This window comes from Lepidochelys kempii, chromosome 10 (assembly GCF_965140265.1).
Source record: "Lepidochelys kempii isolate rLepKem1 chromosome 10, rLepKem1.hap2, whole genome shotgun sequence".
Taxonomy (NCBI): Eukaryota; Metazoa; Chordata; order Testudines; family Cheloniidae; genus Lepidochelys; species Lepidochelys kempii.
The window spans coordinates 22352053-22373106 of NC_133265.1; the positions used below are offsets into that span (position 1 = coordinate 22352053).

General features: G+C 39.0%; 1 long non-coding RNA gene across 1 annotated transcript; it reads left to right on the forward strand.

The window, feature by feature from the left end:
* Positions 1-880: 880 nt before the first annotated feature.
* LOC140918319 (uncharacterized) lies at positions 881-18353 on the forward strand. Its single transcript, XR_012161146.1, has 2 exons — positions 881-10700; positions 11363-18353. It is a non-coding gene; the product is annotated as an uncharacterized lncRNA (long non-coding RNA).
* Positions 18354-21054: the final 2701 nt, after the last annotated feature.

The following is a 21054-nucleotide window of genomic DNA, read 5'->3' on the forward strand; positions in this document are numbered from 1 at the left end:
TAATAATAATAACACTTTTCTCTTTTGAATGCTTTACTTATGAGAATCTTAAAATACTTTTCAAACACAGTATAAGCCTAAGAACATTTCTAGACTCCTATTAATTATTATTATTATTTATATTAATAGGGGCAAAGGAAGACAAAGTATTTTTAATACTTAATTGGGACAATTAATGTGAGTAAAGGTTTAAAGGACTGGACTCCAAGACATTAGACACATGCATAAAGCATATAAAGGGTAAATATAAAGATTTATGAGAAATACATGTAATAATAATAACTGCCTTCATCACAAAGTACAGTGGTCTTGTGAGAACTGATTTACAAGGTGCTTACAGAGCCTGATCCTGTGAGTTGCTGAGCACCCTCCACTTTCATTTAAGTCAATGGAAAGTATGCACCTGGCCAGATTGGGGCCTTATCATGCAAATTATTATTCATGTTAGCAATAATAATTATACTTTGCATGTACACAGCAATAGCTTCAGTGTTATTCAAGTGAATAAAGATTTGCAAGATGGCACACACAGTGCAGGCTGGAAATACATCACTGTATCCTCTGATGTAGGTAAGAATTATAAGCACTGAAATCAGCATTTTTCATATATATAGTCCTTTTATTTACTTTGTGCCTGTGTATGATGTAAGGTGTGTGTGGGGGGACAGTAAACACAACAGACAGGCATCTGTAAGCATCATTAGAAAATGAGGAAAGAGCTTTACTGATTAGCTTTTCTTCACATATGACAGTCCCAGACCTTATCTGAGAAATGTGAGTTAAGTGCTTTGCTATTCTTTTTTTAAAAACCATTATCTGATCAGAGAAGCATGAAAAGCACTTTACTGCTCACTTGATTTTTTTCCCCCTCCTTGGGCTGGGAGCCCTCTGCAGGAAGTGAAGCTGAATTTCACAAATCTTCCCTTTCTGACGTCTCCCGAATTTCTAGGAATGCCCCTTCCCTGTTACTATATTTGGAGGTAGCTTCTAGGAAAAAAATAATTTACAGACGATCTTGGACTCACCACACCTACTATACAAGGACTCACTTCACCTAAGATTCTCTGACAAGGACCCTAAAGGAGTTTAGAAGCCAAATGACTGGGATCATCAACTCCAGTGACAGAGCGGCATGTCTTTGTAACAGTGTTGCAGAAATGAGCATGGAGAGGGAATGGGAAAGGGGAGAGAGGTGTCTTTGTGGCAACAATGAGTGAATCTTCTCTAGTTATCTCCTGGTTGCTGGGTTTTTTCCTCTGCACTTTCTTTTGCAGTTGAAAGGAAGATGATCGTTTTAAAATTATTAATCCTCCTTTTTTTCTTCTTCTTTTCATCCTCCCTGCCACCCCCCTTGATGTGGCCTCTTGTTTAGCTTGTGGCGTGACCATGATGAAGAAATTTTTCTGGGAGCCTGGCAGTGTGATCTTTTTATGTAATGAGTCAGGATTTTGCCAAGGGAAGGAGCAGGGTTTGAGGATTGAGTGTGTCTCCTTTCAAGAAGAAAACTGACAGGCGAGATGCACCTTTTCCCCAGGATCCTTTTTCCCCCTCCCCGCCTCACAGGAATGACAAGTGGTAAGTTGTATTTTCTTTTGACCACCTCCTGGCCTTGCAATATACCCCCCACCTTGGTTCTAGACAGTGATTCCCAGGCTTGATGAGTCGCGTGTCCTAATGCACGTCTCCTTTTCTTTGGTGATCAGAAGGTGTGGGGTTCGCCGGAGCACATTGCTTGGGGTGGCGGGCGGCGAGAGCTGCTGGAAGGGCGCGGGGGGGCGGGCATGGTAATTGCTGCGAGATTTGTGTCTGTCTGGATCGGAGAGGTAGCTGCTTTGCTGAATGGGAGTTTGGGGGCTGCTGCTTGGAGACTGGTGTGTGTGTGTGGGGGGGAGGTCTCCTTCCTTTGCATTTGCCCATGCTGCCATCATACCCCAGGGGTGGATGGCTGGGAGGTGGGATTGCCAGGCAGTGAAAGAGGTGGAAGGACCAGACAGAGTAGGGCACCCGGGCTCTCTCGGGACCACGCGCTAGACAGTGTCTGAGATTCAGCAGCAGCTCAGCTGCAGTCTCCCTTTCCCGAGGAAGATGCCTCCTTGCCTGTCTACAAGTCTTTTCTTTTCTTCCCCAGATCGCGTTTAATGTAAGCTAAGGAATCTGCTGGAAAAGATTGTTCGCACTCTGGACTCTTCCTTTTGTGCGTGCGTGTACACCTCTCCCCCCCCCCACTTAATTTAAATATGTATATCTATAGGTATATAAAATTGACACACAAGACAACATAATTGACTGAGGCTTTGTTTTTCGATAATACAAAACATGAAAAAGTATACACAGCAAATGTCTCGTCTGATGACATGGCTATTTCAAGACTGTGTGAATACAGGCATACCCCAGCACTACCGCCCTGTTTGGTGTGCTTACATGTGCTGACAGCCATGTGGACTAGTGGAATTATTCGTGTACGGTTTATTCCAGCTAGATTATTTATTTCATTTATTGTTTTAGAGATAGAACACAATGAATTCAAATATGCGTACTATAGGATACGGATCAAGAGTTTGTAGATTGGTCTTGGGTAGCTAATGTTGGAGCCCATATAAATTTTTAGGCACCTAAATAAAAGTGGTGCTGAGCACCTGCAGCTCCTATTTGAGCTACAGATGCTTTGTATTTTTGAACATCAGGCCATCCATTCAGGTTTCTAAATGTCAATTCAAGTGCCTATCTTTAGGCATTTTTGAAAATGTTCGCTGAAGGATCTTAGCCAAAAAAAGTACTGTAAAAGCAAAGAAATTAAAAATGTATAAATTCTTAATTGTAGCTATATGACTTGCAGTAGTTAATAAGATTACATACAAACAGAAAGGCAGTTTTTTAAAAAAATTACATATAAAATAAAATAAAAATAATACCTATTTTTACAGGCCATATATCCCATTTTAAGATTTCTAGCTATTCAGTATTTCACTGGAGCCTTCAATCATTTTTATTTTAAGATATATTTGCTCAGTTTAGTACAATTATTTTCTGTAATAGTAGGAAAGCTATCAACCTTAATGTTCCAAAGTATCAAATACAGAGTGAGTTTAACATGCACTTTATTTTCACTTTTAATATGCAGGATTAAATTCTCTCTTTTAAAATAGTGTACACAGCGAGCTGCTTCAGTAGTCTAACTGAAGTGAATTATAATGTTTTTAATAACTGAGTTTATTAGAAATTTTTCAGGAATAATACACTGCAAGTTTCAGGAACATATTCCTCTGAGGTAGAGATCCACATTTTTCTGTTATTTTAATAAAGTATTATAATATTTGCTACCCAATTAAGCATTTAACAAATTTTGACAGTAATGAGAGACAACTCTCTAATATTTTTCAACTTTAATTTGAATTAAAAGAAACACACAAGAAACTCTGTTTTTCATGACAGAGGATGGATCACTTGATGATTACCTGTTTTGTTCATTCCCTCTGGGGCACCTGGCACTGGCCACTGTCGGAAGACAGGATACTGGGCTAAACAGACCTTGGGTCTGACCAGACCTTGGGTCTGTAGTAGGGCGATTCTTATGTTATGTCAATCTTAGCTAATAGATATAAATTGGGTTGGGTCTAATAATTTACTATATTATTCTGTGTGAATTCTGAGTTGTTCACATGTGCTATAAAAGAAGTTGGAAAATACTGCTTTACTATGTAGTAAAAGAGTCATGAGATATCAATAACAAACAGTAAGCTCTGGTAGCCCTTCCTGTTTTTCAGTAAGCAAAGAGAACGTGCATTGTGACTTGGTTATGCTGTCCTGTTTTAGCTGTCAGAAAAGTTAGCCATTTATAGCAAATAACCATTCAGTTAATTGGGCACATCTTGCAAAGAAATTTTACTTAAAAATTGACCTCTGAAGATTGTGGTTCCAGAGTCGGGGTTTTGGGGGCGAGATGAGCTTATGTTTTATCCAACTGGCCCACAAAGTCCCGCTTTTGGTGGTCACTTTGTTCTGCAAAAGAAACCTATACATTATGGCTTTTACAGGGGACAGTAAACTAATACTACACTACTGCTACAAGAATACTACACACGTTAAATAAATAACAATAGTTTAACTTTATTATTGTCATCAATGTAGTAAATGGGTAGAAAATGCTTCTACCTCTTGGGAATTAAACAGAAGGAAATGTTTTTAATTGTTGATGTGGTTTGTAAAAGCTTCTTTCTTTAAAAAAAACAGTAAAAACCTATTGAAAAAAAGTTCAAAGTTGTCACTCAGTTACTGAATAAGATCCAAAAAATGACTATTTAAAAGAAGGGAATTTTGGCAAAAAGCAAAGCTGTTCATAGAAACTAACAATGACAGGTTAAAACTTTTTAAAAATCCTGTAATTATTAACGTTTACACTATTTTTTTAACTTGTTCACAAAATGCACCTCTCTCAAATTAATATCTTGATGCAGCCTGAGTGTGTTTGTGTAGATATATAAAACTTTACAGATTGTTGGCTGTTGTATGACATTAGCTGTAAAACGTATTTTCAAGGTAAATACACTGTACTTTTGCAATTTGTAAAAATTCCCAAATCCATTCAGCTACTTGCAGTTTGGTATTGATATCCTTTAAAAAAAACTGGGATTCTAATAAACTCTTAAGATTTGTTAGTAGAAAAGTTGTCTTTTTTGCAGCCCTGAATATATAATACATAGGTTTAAGATGTAAAGAAATGAGTTACAAAATATCTAAGTTTGAGGGAGATTATATACATGCTATGTATGTACAGAACACACACACACACACACACACACACACACAGAGTCAGATCCTCAGCTGGTATAAATGATCATATCTCCATATTTATACCAGCTGAGGATCTGTCTCATACTATACATAAAAGATTAATGTATTTATGCGTTGTCATATGCTGTAGTCAGAGTTATTTATTTCAGCTGCTGATTTTGTATGCACCACTTAAGATTTTCTAGTAGAAAAGTTGAAAATCCTTTTAAAAGGCCTGGTAAATCATCAACCTTTGTACAGTAATATACTGTTAAGATAAAGCTGTTGATATGTGCATATTATTTGATTACAGATAAAATCTGCATACTCAGTCAAATAGACTATTTTGCTAAATGAAGGAATTCCATTAATACTTCATGGAAAAGTGGATAGCTAGATAGTATTCACTATACATGTGTATGTGAGTTATAAGAAAGAGATCCCCACTCCATATATAATAAATGGATCAACTTAGTTTAAGACTGAAAGGATTATTGAAAGAGATATAGGACAGAAATTTACATTATTGGATACCTTTTAGCTGTTACTTAATATGAAAGCTTTTGTTGTTTAATAGTAGCATTTATTGGAACACTTTAATTTTTCGTGTCCTCTTATATGTTTAACTATAGATAAATGTATTTAACTAGTTTTCCATTAAAGTACTTAAAAATTATGCTAGTGAATACATTATAGTCAAATGCGATATTATGTGTCACTGTTCTCAACCTGTGCTTGGTGGACCTCCAATTGTTTCTGGGAAAATACTTTGAGAAGTGAGGACTAGAGAATTGGGGAGTTGGGAAGGAAAATCACTCTACTAGAGGATCTTGATCTTATATAGTAGGAAACAAGAACAAAATGTAGAGAGGCTCTCCAAAGAGCGTTAGGAACCAACTCTTTTCTGATAAAATATAGCAGTAATTTTTCGACAGACAGCACAATCCAATTGTTATTTAAAAGTTCTGAGAATTAAAATATTTTCCTTTATAATGCATTCAGTAAAATGTTTCCATTCTTATGCATATCATTTTGTTACCCAGATATATTTTTGCAATTTTAAAAATAGATTTTAATTTAATTTTTCATTGATAGTACACAGATTACATGCATAATCTTCCTAGCAACATTCAGCTGATTATAAAATAAGTAGAGTGTTTAAATGAATATGTTTAAATTCTAAGATGTCAACACTTATAAAGAATATGAGTCTAACCCTGAAGGCCTTCCTCATCCAAAACTCCCATTGACTTAATTTTTTCCATTAGTAAGGACTACAGGTGCAGACCTTGTCCGTTTCTAATGTCTATTAAAATGATAGATTCAGATGTCAAACAAATATCCTAAACGCAAAATCTCTATTTTAATGTTAAGTTTGTAACCTAAACCAGTGACGACCGGGTAATACAGTGATGGACACCATGAAACTTATCATAAAAATTAAATTGCAGCTTTGCCCCTTCACTCATGCTGTTATGCCTTTTTATCCTATAAGGCACAAGTGAAAGATGGAATGTCAGCCTTCACTCTCACTTTCCTAGGATTTATTTTGTATTCTGAGCTTTAATAATTAAAGATCATGGGACAATTTCTTTATTTGGCTGTTTAAAATGAGAAAATGTATTTTACGGAAGATAATAAAATACTTATTATATGCTTAAAAATGATTGTTTGCAATCAAAAATAATGTATTTAAAATCAAAGCTGTTTTGAATTATTAAAGTTAAAAAATTAATCACCCCAATAAATATCAATTATTTTTTACTTTAATAACTTTGAAATCTCCTAACTAGTTAACTTTTGTTTTTTTGTAAAATATAGTAAAAAAATTATCATATTTGCCAATGTGTGGTTTGAGCACTTTCAAAGCAAACTTTTAAGAGGAATATATAAACCTTTTAGAAACAGCGAAAGGGCGAACAACAGGCTCAATCCTGCTCCTGTTGGAGTCAGTGGGTAAACTCACATCAAAATCAGTAGAAATAGATCAGGCCCATGACCCGCATTGCAATGACGTGACTTGTTCTAATATCATAAGGCCTGTCATAAATATAAAGGGAAGGGTAAACCCCTTTGAAATCCCTCCTGGCCAGGGGAAAGCTCCTCTCACCTGTAAAGGGTTAAGAAGCTAAAGGTAACCTCGCTGGCACCTGACCAAAATGACCAATGAGGAGACAAGATACTTTCAAAAGTTGGGAGGAGGGAGAGAAACAAAGGGTCTGGGTCTGTCTGTATGCTGCTCTTGCCAGGGACAGAACAGGAATGGAGTCTTAGAACTTTTAGTAAGTAATCTAGCTAGGTATGTGTTAGATTATGATTTCTTTAAATGGCTGAGAAAAGAATTGTGCTGAATAGAATAACTATTTCTGTCTGTGTATCTTTTTTGTAACTTAAGGTTTTGCCTAGAGGGGTTCTCTATGTTTTTGAATCTAATTACCCGTAAGATATCTACCATCCTGATTTTACAGGGGGGATTTCTTTATTTCTATTTACTTCTATTTTTTATTAAAAGTCTTCTTGTAAAACACTGAATGCTTTTTCATTGTTCTCAGATCCAAGGGTTTGGGTTTGTGGTCACCTATGCAAATTGGTGAGGCTTTTTATCCAACATTTCCCAGGAAAGGGGGGGTGCAAGTGTTGGGAGGATTGTTCATTGTTCTTAAGATCCAAGGGTCTGGGTCTGTAGTCACCTAGGCAAATTGGTGAGGCTTTTTACCAAACCTTGTCCAGGAAGTGGGGTGCAAGGTTTTGGGAAGTATTTTGGGGGGAAGGACGCGTCCAAACAGCTCTTCCCCAGTAACCAGTATTAGTTTGGTGGTGGTAGCGGCCAGTCTAAGGATAACGGGGGTAATATTTTGTACCTTGGGGAAGTTTTGACCTAAGCTGGTAAAGATAAGCTTAGGAGGTTTTTCATGCAGGTCCCCACATCTGTACCCTAGAGTTCAGAGTGGGGGAGGAACCTTGACAAGGCCTGACCCTGAAAGTTGTTCAGCATCCTCACTTCTCTGGAGCAATAGTTCTCAACTTTTTGTGTACTGTGATCCCATGTTACAACAGAAAAGTTTCGGAATGCTCCTCCCATTTAGCTGTAGCTAAGGGGAGGGTGGTTATGACCCCCAGTTTGAGAACCAGTGCCCTGCAGTAAATGGAATTTTTGCCTTAGTAAAAACTGAAAGATTAGGATCATCTTCCTATGATGTTATCCACAGTGGTTATTCAGAGCCAGGAAACAGAATATCTTTTATATGATTTGGGGGCCAAACTCAGCAAATCACACTCATGTGATTAGACTAATTGACTTCAGCGAAACTACTCTCATGAATATTGCCAACAGGATTTGGCCATTAGAGTGCACAGAAAAATTGTTTATGAATATATGGAAATATTTGCAGAACATATCTTTTCAAAGATCAGTCATCTTTATGGTGCCTTTATAAAAACATAGTTGCTGCCATGTTTGGCAGATTGTGCCACAATAGAATTTTTCGTTCTTAGAGCTTGTTGATGGCTTTTACAGTATCCTATGAGGATTCTAAAAAAAGCTGATCTGACCAGGAACCTGCACTCACAGTGGAAGAAACTGTAAAAAAGTAATTGTACTGGGCAGGCTACCAACTCCATTTCAGACTGTGCAGTTTGAGGATGTAAAGCTAGTGAATTTAGCTTATTTAAAACAACATTAGTCCTGTAGAGAGTGCAAGTCAATTAATGATTATGCAAACCGCTTGTTGTGTGCAGTGTCTATACTTTTCTCAGTCAAACAATGCAGATAGTTAGGGATTGTGGGAAAGGTACAATTATGGCAAAAACAGACAAAGAATCAACTCTTTTTTATCTGTTGCCAGCATGTCCAGCTAGTTTCTGCTTACTAAGGTTTTGGTGCGAGGGCCGTGCTTATGTAGGCAAGGGGTGTGTGCGTGCGTATGTTCAGCATTGTTAGGGAAGGGGGGCGGTTTCAGGACATTCCTGCAGCATGCTGTGAGGCAGAAAGCTGGGGTAAAAACCTATCTTCTATTGTTTAAATAGCGTTCATTATGTCGACCTGCCAAACATGACAACATATCAAGAATTGTGGCATTTAAGAAGGTTGCCAGTGACTTTTGCATCTCTGTGATACAACACATTTAAAAAGCAACCTTCTTAAGTTACCACCATTTTGGTTATCACATGGATTCAAAAAGAATGGAATCACACCTCCCTAGAGAAAAGTTCCAGTGTCTTAAAGGGTATTTGTTTCTTTTCCTGCTTGGAACAGATCTGTTCACTGGTAAGATCAAAAGAGGCCTTAAAAGTGTTGTAGCAGTCCTATGTGATTTCCTTATAATTAGAATGCTTACATCATTTATACATGTTAATAATGTTAAGCAAAGCTATTTCTTGCTTTTAAATGAACACTGGTGTAATATTTGAATTTGGTTGTCAGCAGGAGAAGGGAGAAGTTACAATTCACCAGTGTAATTTAATATTTATGCATTTAACCTACTGTAAGTCAGTTATCTTTGAGCTTCTATCTCCTTGCACTCAGGAGGCCAGAATCTCTTCAAAGGATTCAGGGGCTCTTTAAATTTATTGGTATAAATTAACAGCCAGACATCTGTCTTTTGCTGGTAATTCACCCCCCCGCCCCGCCCCCTTTCTGTAGGCTAGGAAGGAGAATTTTAGAAACAAACAAACAAACAATCTATCCTGTCATCTATGACAGGCCAGATTTAAGTAGGCTTAACACAGGGGGAATAAAAACTCTTTGGCAGATTTCATGGTAGGCCCACAAGAGTCAGACAGGGAGAATGACAGAAAGAAGGTATTGCAGCTGCTAGTTTTACTGGTGATATATTTTTATTTATACTCGCTGTTATTATTTGACTGGATGAATTACTTGAAAAGTGAGCATAATATTTTGGGTTAGTGTTGCTGGGGTGGGGTTTTTTGTTTTCTTTTTTGCTGTCATTGTTAATTCTATAAAACCTCTCTTTCTCTAGTAATTAAACTCCTCTATCCTCTAAAACTTTTTTATCATCGTTACTGTGCCTAGTGCCATCCTCAGATAGATGGGTGTAAATCCCAGAGAAGCCTGTATGCCTGCCACTGATTGCATTTATGCTGGTGTAAATCAGGAGTAACTACACTGAAGTCAATGTAGTTACACTAGCATAAAATCAGTGTCAGATAACAATAAAATCCCATGTACCTGAGGGCAGGATTGGACTCATCTTCTGTAATGTATTATGCTTTAAGATAAGAATAAACAAAGAGCACAGGTACTGTATACTACCCTATATTTAGTAAGAAATCCTGAGAGGTTGTTAAAGCCTGGCTTGACAAAGCCCTGGTTGGGATGATTTAGTTGGTGTTGGTCCTGCTTTGAGCAGGGGATTGGATTAGATGACCTCCTGAGGTCTCTTCCAACCCTAAGATTCTATGATTCTATGAATTGATAATCATAATATTCAGCATATTCATATTCATATAGTGCATGTATTGTGAGGCTACCGCACAATAATCCAGAGAAGAATCTGCCTATTATGCAGTATTTATAATGGATTATTTTATAATTTTACCTTTGTATTTGACATATCAATTTAATATGCAGCACTAATCACATCAAAAGTAATACCTGCTTTTTGGCAAGATTTGTAAATATGAAGCTAGATCAGGTGTTCATAACATTTTTGTCGTCAACATTTATGTTATGTTACAGTAATCTTTCACCTTTTGTGGAGATTGGAATATTTTTTACCCAATAATTTCCTTTCTGCTAACAGCATCTCCCACAATTCTGCTACATCTGGGCTGGTAGCTCCCCTGCTTTGAAGCTCCTGGAAGTTGTTCAAAGTTGCAGTGCCACACACATTCCTGCTTGCCACCAGATGAGACATCCCAAAGTTGTGTAAAACTAGTAGAAAAAATATTAGTAACAAAGAACTCCAGAGGTAAGCTGATAAAATAGGCAGGTGGCCTACATGGTAATGATTAGGGCCCTACCAAATTCCTGGCCATGAAAAATGTGTCACGGACCTTGAAATCTGGTCTCCCCAACGTGAAACCTGGTCTTTTGTGTGCTTTTACCCTATACTATACAGATTTTACAGGGGAAACCAGCGTTTCTCAAATTGGGGGTCCCGACCCAAAAGGGAGTTGCAGGGAGTCACAGTATTGCCACCCTTACTTCTGCACTGCCTTCAGAGCTGGGTGATCAGAAAGTGGCAGCTGTTGGCCGGGCTCCCAGCTCTGAATGTAATGCATAGCTCCTTGTCCCTCCTTATTTGTTATATATGCAACCATAGTTGTATTGTCTGACTGAACTAGACTATGGCTTCCCTCTAGGTGGGTTTAGAACCTCTACAGAACTATCTTGACCACTATCTTGACCACTTCATAAGATTTACATTGTAGGCCTTTTCCTACAAGTTCGTTGGGTGGTTTGGAGGCCCAGATGTGCTCCCCAATGTTTCAAACTGGTGTTGTTTGTGAGGACTATGGAGTCTGGGAGACATATAGAGAGGCCTTTGTGGATATTCTCTGGCTCTGTCCAACTATTTAGGGATGTGAGCACCCAGTTTGGGATTTACACTTGTTCCATCGTGCACTTCAGGGAGTGGTCCCAGACTTAGGAAGAAAGTTTGGAGATCCCAATGTGTGATGTTGCCCATGGAGTGATCCCTATACAGAAGACCAGGAGGTCCAGAGGCTGAAGACATGGCACAATGGTAGGTCTCCTAATAAGATCCTTTATCTTCTGGAACCTACTGAGTGATTAATAGATTTTTGCCACCGAGGTGTCTATGTCCACTCCCAGGTGAGAAACTTCTGATGAGGGAATCAGATAATTTTTCTTGATGTTGAGGACAAAGCCATGTATCTGCACAAACTCCCAATCCTGAGTCGTGCTGCCAGGAGCTGCAGCTTGGGATCAGAATCTGTTGAAGATGTTATCAAGAAAGAGGTACAGGTCAGTGGTTTTCAACCTGTGGTCCACAGACCCCCGGGGTCCACAGAGTATGTCTAAGGGGTCCACTAAAGGTTGTTGTTACCATAGAACAGTGGTTTTCAAACTGTGGTTCATGGAGCCTTGGGGGTCCACAGACTATGTCTAAGATTTCCATAGAGGTCCGCACCTCAATTTAAAATTTTTTAGACATCTGCAAATGAAAAAAGGTTGAAAACCACTGGTGTAGTGGGTACTTTGTGATCTGAGTCTGGCTATGATCATCACCAATATCTCTAAAGACCCAGGGCTGGAGGACAAACAGAACGGAAGTTTTTGGCACTGGTAATGGTTCATGCCTTAAGCAAATCCCCAGAGTCTGCAGTGTCATCGTCACATGGGAATGTGGAAATAAGGCTTTGCCAAATCCACCAATGTCAGGAAATCCCCTTGGGACAGGGATGTCAGCATAGAAATGCATCCAAAATTTTGTTTTCTTCATCTACTTGTTGTGCCTCTTGAGGTCAAAGATGGCTCTGACACTCCCCTCCTCCCCACCCCTAGTGCTTTTCTTAACTATAAAGAAGATAGATTAGTGTTCTGAGAAACTTTCCTCTAAGGAAACGCTTTCTCTCAGTCCTATATCTGGAAGACGAAAAATCTCATTCTGATCAGATTCCGCTTTATGGGATCACTGGAGATAGGAGACTGGATAAAAAAAGAATGGGGTGGAGCCTTTAGCTCAAAGGAGTATCTCTGTCTCATGATCTGCTTTACCCACCTGTCTGTGGCATGTGCATATCATTCCTCTATGAAATGGGAAATTCTGTCTCCTAGATTCAATTCTGGGCGGAGGCAGACTCGCTCATTGTCAAAAAATGGTTTTTCAGATTGCAGAACCATCTCGGGACTTTCTGCCTGAACTTTAGTTCCAGGACTTTCCTTGGGAGAATTTTCTGTCCTTTCATTGAAACTTCTGTGAAAAAGACAGAAGAAAGGAACATCTCTGGCTGAAATTGGGTTTATATTCCCTTTTGAAAGCTCTTAGTGGTAATGGAAGGGACTGCTTGGATTTTGTTGCATTTGTTGCCACTATTTTGTCCAGCTATTCCCCCAAGAGGAGGGAACCTGCAAACTTAGCTGAGCATAGGCCCTGTTTAGAATGAGTATCCACCTTCCAAAGACGGAGCCATACATGGTGCCTGGCCACTGAACTGGATGCCATAGCCCTGGCTGAAAAATATTATTGTGCCCATTGAGAAATCAGCCATAAATGCTCTTGCAAGGAAAACTTTTCTGAGTATAGAGCTGAAATCAGGGTGATCTCTGTCCTTCAGGCCCCTTAGATCTTCCAACCAGGAGAGTGATACTCCTGTAAAGCAAGTACAGTGAGTGAAGCTCTGAGAGTGGCCAAGGAAGCCTCTAAGTCCTTTTTGAGGGTGTCTTCAAACCATGTCCCTCGCTAGGGATGCTACAGTGGTATCAGTCAAGAAGGTTGTTGATAAATTGGAAAGTTTCAGAGAAGAGCTATGAGAATGATTCAATGATTAGATAGATTAGAATCATGCTTTATGATGTTAGGTTCGAAGAGCTCAATCTTTTTAATTTAAGAAGATTAAAGGGTAATTTGATCACAGTCTATAAGTATCTATGTGGGGAAAAATATTTAATAAGGGGCTCTTCAATCTATGTGGAGAAAAATATTTAATAAGGGGCTCTTCAATCTAACAGAGAAAGGGATTCAATGGCTGGAAGCTGAAGCTAGACAAATTCAGACTGGAAATAAAGCATACATTTTAACAGTGAGACTAATGAACCACTGAAACAATTTACCAGATTCTCCATCACCAACAATTATTAAATCAAGCCTGGACGTTTTTCTAAAAGATCTGCTCTAGGAATTATTTTTGGGATGTTCTATGGCCTGTGTTTATAGGGTGTCAGACTAGATGATAACAATAGTCCCTTCCGGCCTTAGAATCTGTGAAACATTTGGGACCTCAGCAATAGAGTTCTTTGGCTCGTCTATCTCATAGAGCCTGAGATCAATTTGTTAATGTGTTTGGCCTCCTCAGATCTGTCCCACACCTCCCTGATCACATCCCCAAAGGAGGCGTGCAGTGGAATTGTGGATTCAAGGGACAATTGTAAGCAGTAAAATTTACTCTGAAGCTTGCCCTCTTGAATCTGTTCAAGATGGATCTGTATCGGGGACACCACCTTTTTGAACAGGGTCTCAAACTTCTTGGGGGAAAATTTTTTGTTGTGCTTTGCCCTGGTCCTGCTTCGGTTCAGAGTCAAAAAGCTCCCCTTCCTCAGTAGAAGAGGGGAGGAGAGGAAGTCAGAGGATGAGTACCTTGTAGATTTTCTGTTTTTTCATCCCCTTCTTGCTCATTTTGAATCTTCTTAGCCGGTTTGTGGGCATAGGTGCCTTGGTGTGGCCTTTTGTGGGGTGGGTGATGGGGTCTCGCTGGCAGAGCCCTCCAACTCAAATTGGGAATGAGGAAGCCTGCTTCATTCCCCAAAGCACTTAGGATCCACCTTAAGACTTGGGATGGGGGAAACCTGCAAGCCTCTTGCCCTTGCAATCCATGGTTACCCTGGCACTTACCCCCTGGGCTGGCTGAATGAGGTCCTCCTTGTCCTTAGAGCCTCTCCTGGCTCTGCACTGGGTCTCCTGATTGGGTTTTCCCTCTTTGGAGTCATAGCTACTTGGATGGGCAGGGGACCACAGAAGCCTGACTGACTCACAGCCCCTGGCCTGACGGAGTTAGGGTTGGTTAGCTGGGAGCTGGCTTGGCACAGCTCACCATCTGCCAAGCCTGGGAAGGCTGGCTCACAGATAGAGCACCATTTGGACTTTGCCCAGGGCTTTCACAGCTGCTGTGCCATGCTTGAAAAGGGGCAAAGGAGTTAGCAGGTAGGCACTGCAGCAGAGACTCCAGGTGGTTACAACTACCACACTGCTCAGATGGCTCCAGGGAGCAAGAAACGAGGCTAAAAGAAAGGAAGCTGCCTGTCACTGCCCAAGAATGTGAGGAAATTAAAATGCAACTAAAAAGGACGGGAGCTAGATGAACTGTTAACTGACCACTGTTACAGAGGCAAAACATCTGGTAGCAGTAGGAGCATGGGGTGTGGCCAGCACATGTGGTGCTGCAAGTTTGAACTGCCTTTGGGAGCTGCAGAATGGAGAGGAGCAGCCCAGACATAGCAGAATTGGGGGAGATGCTGGGCTGCAGAAATATGCATACTGTTGTTTATAAAATGCTTCTAAATCCTTTAGAAAAAAGTATTATAGAAATATAAGATATTATTTATTTGCTACTATAGAGTTTAAGTTATCTATTCCACTAACTATCAAGATGTGTTTAAAGTCAGTCCTTAAACAGAGTAGGAACTGTTCTGTTGTTGGGAACTGTTCTGTTGTATTTTGTACCTTTGTTATAAGTGAAAGAATACCCAGAAATTGTCTTGGGTACCTGCATTTTTCATATCATATTTTCACTTCTCCAAATGTTACCAGTTCTAGTTTCCTGATTTAGAAGCCACTTCTGTGAATGAACAGAGCTGTTGAATGTATCCATGAATATGAATTAAGAAATGTTTGGCAAATTAGAAAGTTATACATATCAGTTTCCTACAGAGTGGACTAACAAGACACTATGAAAGCTTGAACTGTTGCTGGAAAAATGTTTGTTCTAACTTCTTAAAATTTCTCCTTTTAGTTTCACTCTTGATGCTCCAGCATTCACCACTTCCTGTATGGCTCATTACCGCAGGGAAAATGAGGGACTTTTGGGGGCAGATGTGTTTCCATTACACTATCATAATGCCCCTAAAAATCCTTATTACTCTTGCAGTATTCTTCTGTGTTGCTGGGCCTGGTGTGAATTACTTGAAGACCTAGTTTATAAGTGCACCTATATTGCAAAATCACTTTAAAAAGCACTGAGTTTGAATTTATTTTATTTTTATTTTTAGTTGTGTTTACTGATGCTTAAAATATAAATAGCAAGATGTGCAACTACCTGTTGATAAACAAATGTAATAAGTCATAAATCCAAGGGACATGCTGATACCTAGGTGCTACTTAGGGAAAATAAATAAATTTCACCATAAGAATGAGGTTTAAAAACAAGCTTTACTTGTTTGGCAAGGCTAATTTCAACTTCGTTTAGTATGAGAACTCACATTGTATGACTAGGATCATTAACTCTATGACACAGATATTTCTCAGTAATTTAGTATGCCCACTTTTGAATTACTTTGCTATATTTGATCCCACTCACAAAGAGCTTTAATCTGTTGCTGATAAGAGTACATTTGAAGCAGTTTATCCAACAAACAAACCTTCCCAGTGTGGTTCCTCTATTAAACCCATCAAAATCTACTGTGAAATTAAAATCAAGGGCCTCACACAATCCCAAAATCAGCAAAAAATTAACGGTTTCACTCTGATATTACATCCTGGCTCATCACCTATTCCATGCAAGGGGACTCTGTGTTGGCAGAACTTCCACTAATCATGTAGTAGGGTGCTACCTCCATGACATTGTCTTCTTCCCCTCTGATAGATCACAGAAGTGATGGGGGCTCTGTTGGTTCTACCCTTGCTGGGTTTTGGCTGGGGAAAGGTGATATCTATGTGTTGCTATTACCATCTCATCCTACAGATTTTTACTAGGCAGCACTGAGGGATTTCTGCTGGAGGTGAGCTTCTGGAGAAGGGGGTACAGCAGAGCCACTTGGAAGTGCAGTTATCCATGCTGGATTGACCTTGCATCTGCCCATCTGTGTGAATCCTCTGGATCTGCACAGTTGGGAGGCCTTATCACTTACTCAGTCTACAGCAGTGGTGGGCAACCTTCAGACCGTACATGCCCCGTCAGGATAATCTGCTGGCAGGCCGCGAGACTGTTTACATCGATGATCCACGGGCATGGCCGCCCGCAGCTCCCAGTGGCCATGGTTCACTGTTCTGTGACCACCACTGCTCCAGTGACACAGAATTCAGCTGCTGTGCCCATTAGAGTACCAATAAATGGTCAATAGTAAATATACTATTTAGCCTAACCAAAAGAAGGTTGAGGGGAGATATGATTGCTCTCTATAAATATATCAGAGGGATAAATACCGGAGAGGGAGAGGAATTATTTAAGCTCAGTACCAATGTGGCCACAAGAACAAATGGATATAAACTGGCCACTAGGAAATTTAGACTAGAAATTAGACAAAGGTTTTTAACCATCAGAGGAGTGAAGTTTTGGAATAGCCTTCCAAGGGAAGCAGTGGGGGCAAAAGATCTATCTGGCTTTAAGATTAAACTCGATAAGTTTATGGAGGAGATGGTATGGTGGGATAACATGGTTTTGGTAATTAAATATTCATGGTAAATAGGCCCAATGGCCTGTGATGGGCTATTAGATGGGGTGAGATCTGAGTTACCCAGGAAAGAATTTTCTGTAGTATCTGGCTGATGAATCTTGCCCATATGCTCAGGGTTTAGCTGATCGCCATATTTGGGGTCGGGAAGGAATTTTCCTCCAGGGCAGATTGGAAGAAGCCCTGGAGGTTTTTCGCCTTCCTCTGTAGCATGGGGCATGGGTCACTTGCTGGAGGATTCTCTGCTCCTTGAAGTCTTTAAACTATGGTTTGAGGACTTCAATAGCACAGATATAGGTGTGAGGGGTTTTTTTTTGTGGGAGTGGTGGGTGAAATTATGTGGCCTGCGTTGTGCAGGAGGTCAGACTAGACGATCATAATGGTCCCTTCTGACCTAAATATCTATGAATCTATGAATTCAGGCACCAGATTAGGAGGAATAATATCCCTTTCATCTGAGGATGTCAAAGAGCTTTACAAAATATTAATTAAACCTCATACCATCCCTATGACCTAAGGAAAAGAGCTGGTTAGAAAGCAGAAAATGTTAATTTGCTCTAAAATTTCACCTCAAAGGAAATTTTCTGGCCAGGTGTAGTAGGGAAGTGTTATTATGCCCATTTTACAGATAAGGAAAGGGCCATCAAAAGGTGAAGTCACTTCCTAAAATTCACACAGAAACCCAGTGGTGAAAACTACAGTGCAGCACTCCTGACTCCCAGGCCTGTACTGTAGCTACAAGACCATTATTTCCCTACCCTAGGCCACAGGGATTGGATAACTGGCATGACACAGTATCATAGGTCATCTGAGAGTGCTATGAGACATGTGATATGAACTACAAAAATATGACTAGGGATTGGCCTGAGTTTAAAGCTGTAAGGATTATTTACAGGTTGTTAGATCTTTAATTAGCTTGTTAATGTTATTAATAAAGTTTCAGTTATTTTGGAGTGTACTCCACAAACCTGCTAATGCTGAATAGAACTCTTGACTAAAGACCCAACATCAAACTGAGAATATACTTAAAGCTATGTGAATTCACACACTGTTGGAGAACACTACATTATTAAAGAAAAGTGAGGAGAGTCTTCTTAGAGCAATATTGGTCGGTATTTCTTTGCTATGGTAGACAATAGTATAACTGATGGGGATTTAGTTATTTGGTTTTGTTTGTATGTTTATTTGTTTGTTGTCTTTTGGGGTTATGTTAGTCACAATAATATCTAAAGGACATTTTAATGGTTGGTTTCAGAGTAACAGCCGTGTTAGTCTGTATTCGCAAAAAGAAAAGGAGTACTTGTGGCACCTTAGAGACTAACCAATTTATTAGAGCATAAGCTTTCGTGAGCTACAGCTCACTTCATCAGATGCATATCGTGGAAACTGCAGCAGACTTTATATATACACAGAGAATATGAAACAATACCTCCTCCCACCCCACTGTCCTGCTGGTAATAGCTTATCTAAAGTGATCATCAGGTGGGCCATTTCCAGCACAAATCCAGGTTTTCTCTTTGTGCTGGAAATGGCCCACCTGATGATCACTTTAGATAAGCTATTACCAGCAGGACAGTGGGGTGGGAGGAGGTATTGTTTCATATTCTCTGTGTATATATAAAGTCTGCTGCAGTTTCCACGATATGCATCTGATGAAGTGAGCTGTAGCTCACGAAAGCTTATGCTCTAATAAATTGGTTAGTCTCTAAGGTGCCACAAGTACTCCTTTTATTTTAATGGTTGTATGCAATAAAACTGGTCTGTTTTGACACTTGCCCCATACTGTAATCTTATATTAAGGATTTCAGAAAGTCTTAATTTTTTTAATGTACCATTTAAATAATGCTATATTTATCATATGAAACTACTATCAAGGAAATAAAAAAAACAAGAGTCAAAATGAAAACCTCTTCTCGTGGGTGCATATAAGATCTGATATAAATCACCTGTCATACAAGAACATGTGTTTCTTTACACAAATTTTCCATTGTTGGATCATAAGCATTAGAAAATGAGAGTAAAGTGTGAGGCTTGAAATGTGTTTTTTAAACATTTGAGTCCAGTGTGTGGTACGAGCTGTGTATTCTAAACGTCTAAATTACTGTACTTTGGAACAACTAATACTTTCCATATACCAGACGCATTCTTGAGAGAAAGCTGACTTTTTTGTGTGAGAGGAGGGGAGGCTGCATTTGAGCCCTGTCAGACTTGACAATTTCTCTCTCTTCACATTTTAACTCACATAACTGAGAATAAAAAGGTATATGATTTATTAGGCTGAATTCTTAATTTCTTGGCTTGCTAGCAAGTCACAAAAAGATCAGAGTCTGATTTTGCCCCAAACAAGGATTGCAGAACTCCTATGCAAAACTGCCACCTGAAGATGATAGTTTTCCTGGTCTGTAGACTGCAAGATAAGGCCTATAATATTATTTAAATATTAAAAAAATTAAATATCCTTTTTCTTGTTTTTGTTTGTTTGATTTTTTAATACAAATAATGTGAAAATTCCAGTGGAGTTAGTCTTTTTAATGGTTTCTGTTGGTTTTAGTTGTAGACTAACAGACGCATTGTGCTGTTCCAAAAATTAGTTGGCTAACTAGAACCAAGAGGAATCCAGTGAAAATTTTCAACTGAAAATTCTACTCTGGAAAAGTTATCAAATGCTTTTTATCTGCCCAAGATATGAGAAATACAGAGATACTTCTATTCTTTAACAAAATGTGAGACGCATTAAAAAATTATATGCCTCTCATATACAACGTTTTTGACATTAGATATATATAAATAATGAACAAACAACACAGATCAGACACAAAATGAAAATGGTAAAGAAAATGAAATAAAAATATTACTTTAATTTTGCAAGACGCATTACTGACTCAATCCGTTATGAGAACTAACACAGGATCTAAACTTATCTCTCTGGATATTTAAAAAATTATTGCCAATGTAACACTTGACTCTTCTGTTTTTAAAATCAGTTTATTTATTTATTTTACGTATGTATAGGACTGTAGATTAATTGGGTCCAGTCCTTTACTCAGTGAAGTCAATAGCAGTTTTGCCTCAGGACAGTGAGCCAATGCTAGGCCCCATGACCAGAACTATGCAGGATACAAGATCCCAAAAGCAGCAGAACCTGAACCAGGAAAGTAATGCAGAAGGTGGTAGGGGACACAGGCTACAAAGCAATGGTGGGCAGCCTGCAGCCCGCAGGCTGCATGTGGCCCATCAGGGTAATCCGCCGGCAGGCCTCGGGACAGTTTGTTTACATTGACTGTCTGCAGGCATGGCCGGCTGCAGCTCCCAGTGGCCACCGTTCACCATTCCTAGCCAATCGGAGCTACAAAATCTGATTTTTTTCTTTAAATGAAGCTGTTATTGAATTAAGGAAACAGAAATTCATAATAAAAATCAATCAACTTCCATTAATAAAGGGTCAGTCCCACCACTTATCACTCAGGCCAAACTGCCGCTGACTTCCTGTATTTATTTGTTTATTTTTCACTCATAGAACTTTAAATACAGTTAAATAAGCTGGGGGAGGGGCTGTGTGTTTATATTTTAAATGTGTATAAACAAATTTATTCTCAGGCTTACACCTTCAGTGCCAAGATGCTACCTGAAATGGATTTTTACTGTCATGTTATAAACTACTGCAAACAGAGGTTATGAATAGTAGTGCTGACACAACCTTAATTATAGCTGGATGAAGTTTTGCTACTTTACTGTGTGTGTGAGTTAAGTAAATACATGGGGTCACTATAAATATCTAAGATAATTTCAAGGAAATATGCATTTCAGAATCAAACTTTTCTGAAGATGTAGTGACTTATATTAGACTTTTAAGAGTGTACTACAGAAAATGTACAAATTAAAATTTAAGATAATTTCATTATATGAATTAAATTAACAAGTTATTCTGCATGATTGCTTAATTTACTTTGCTAGGGACAAAACAGCAATCAAAT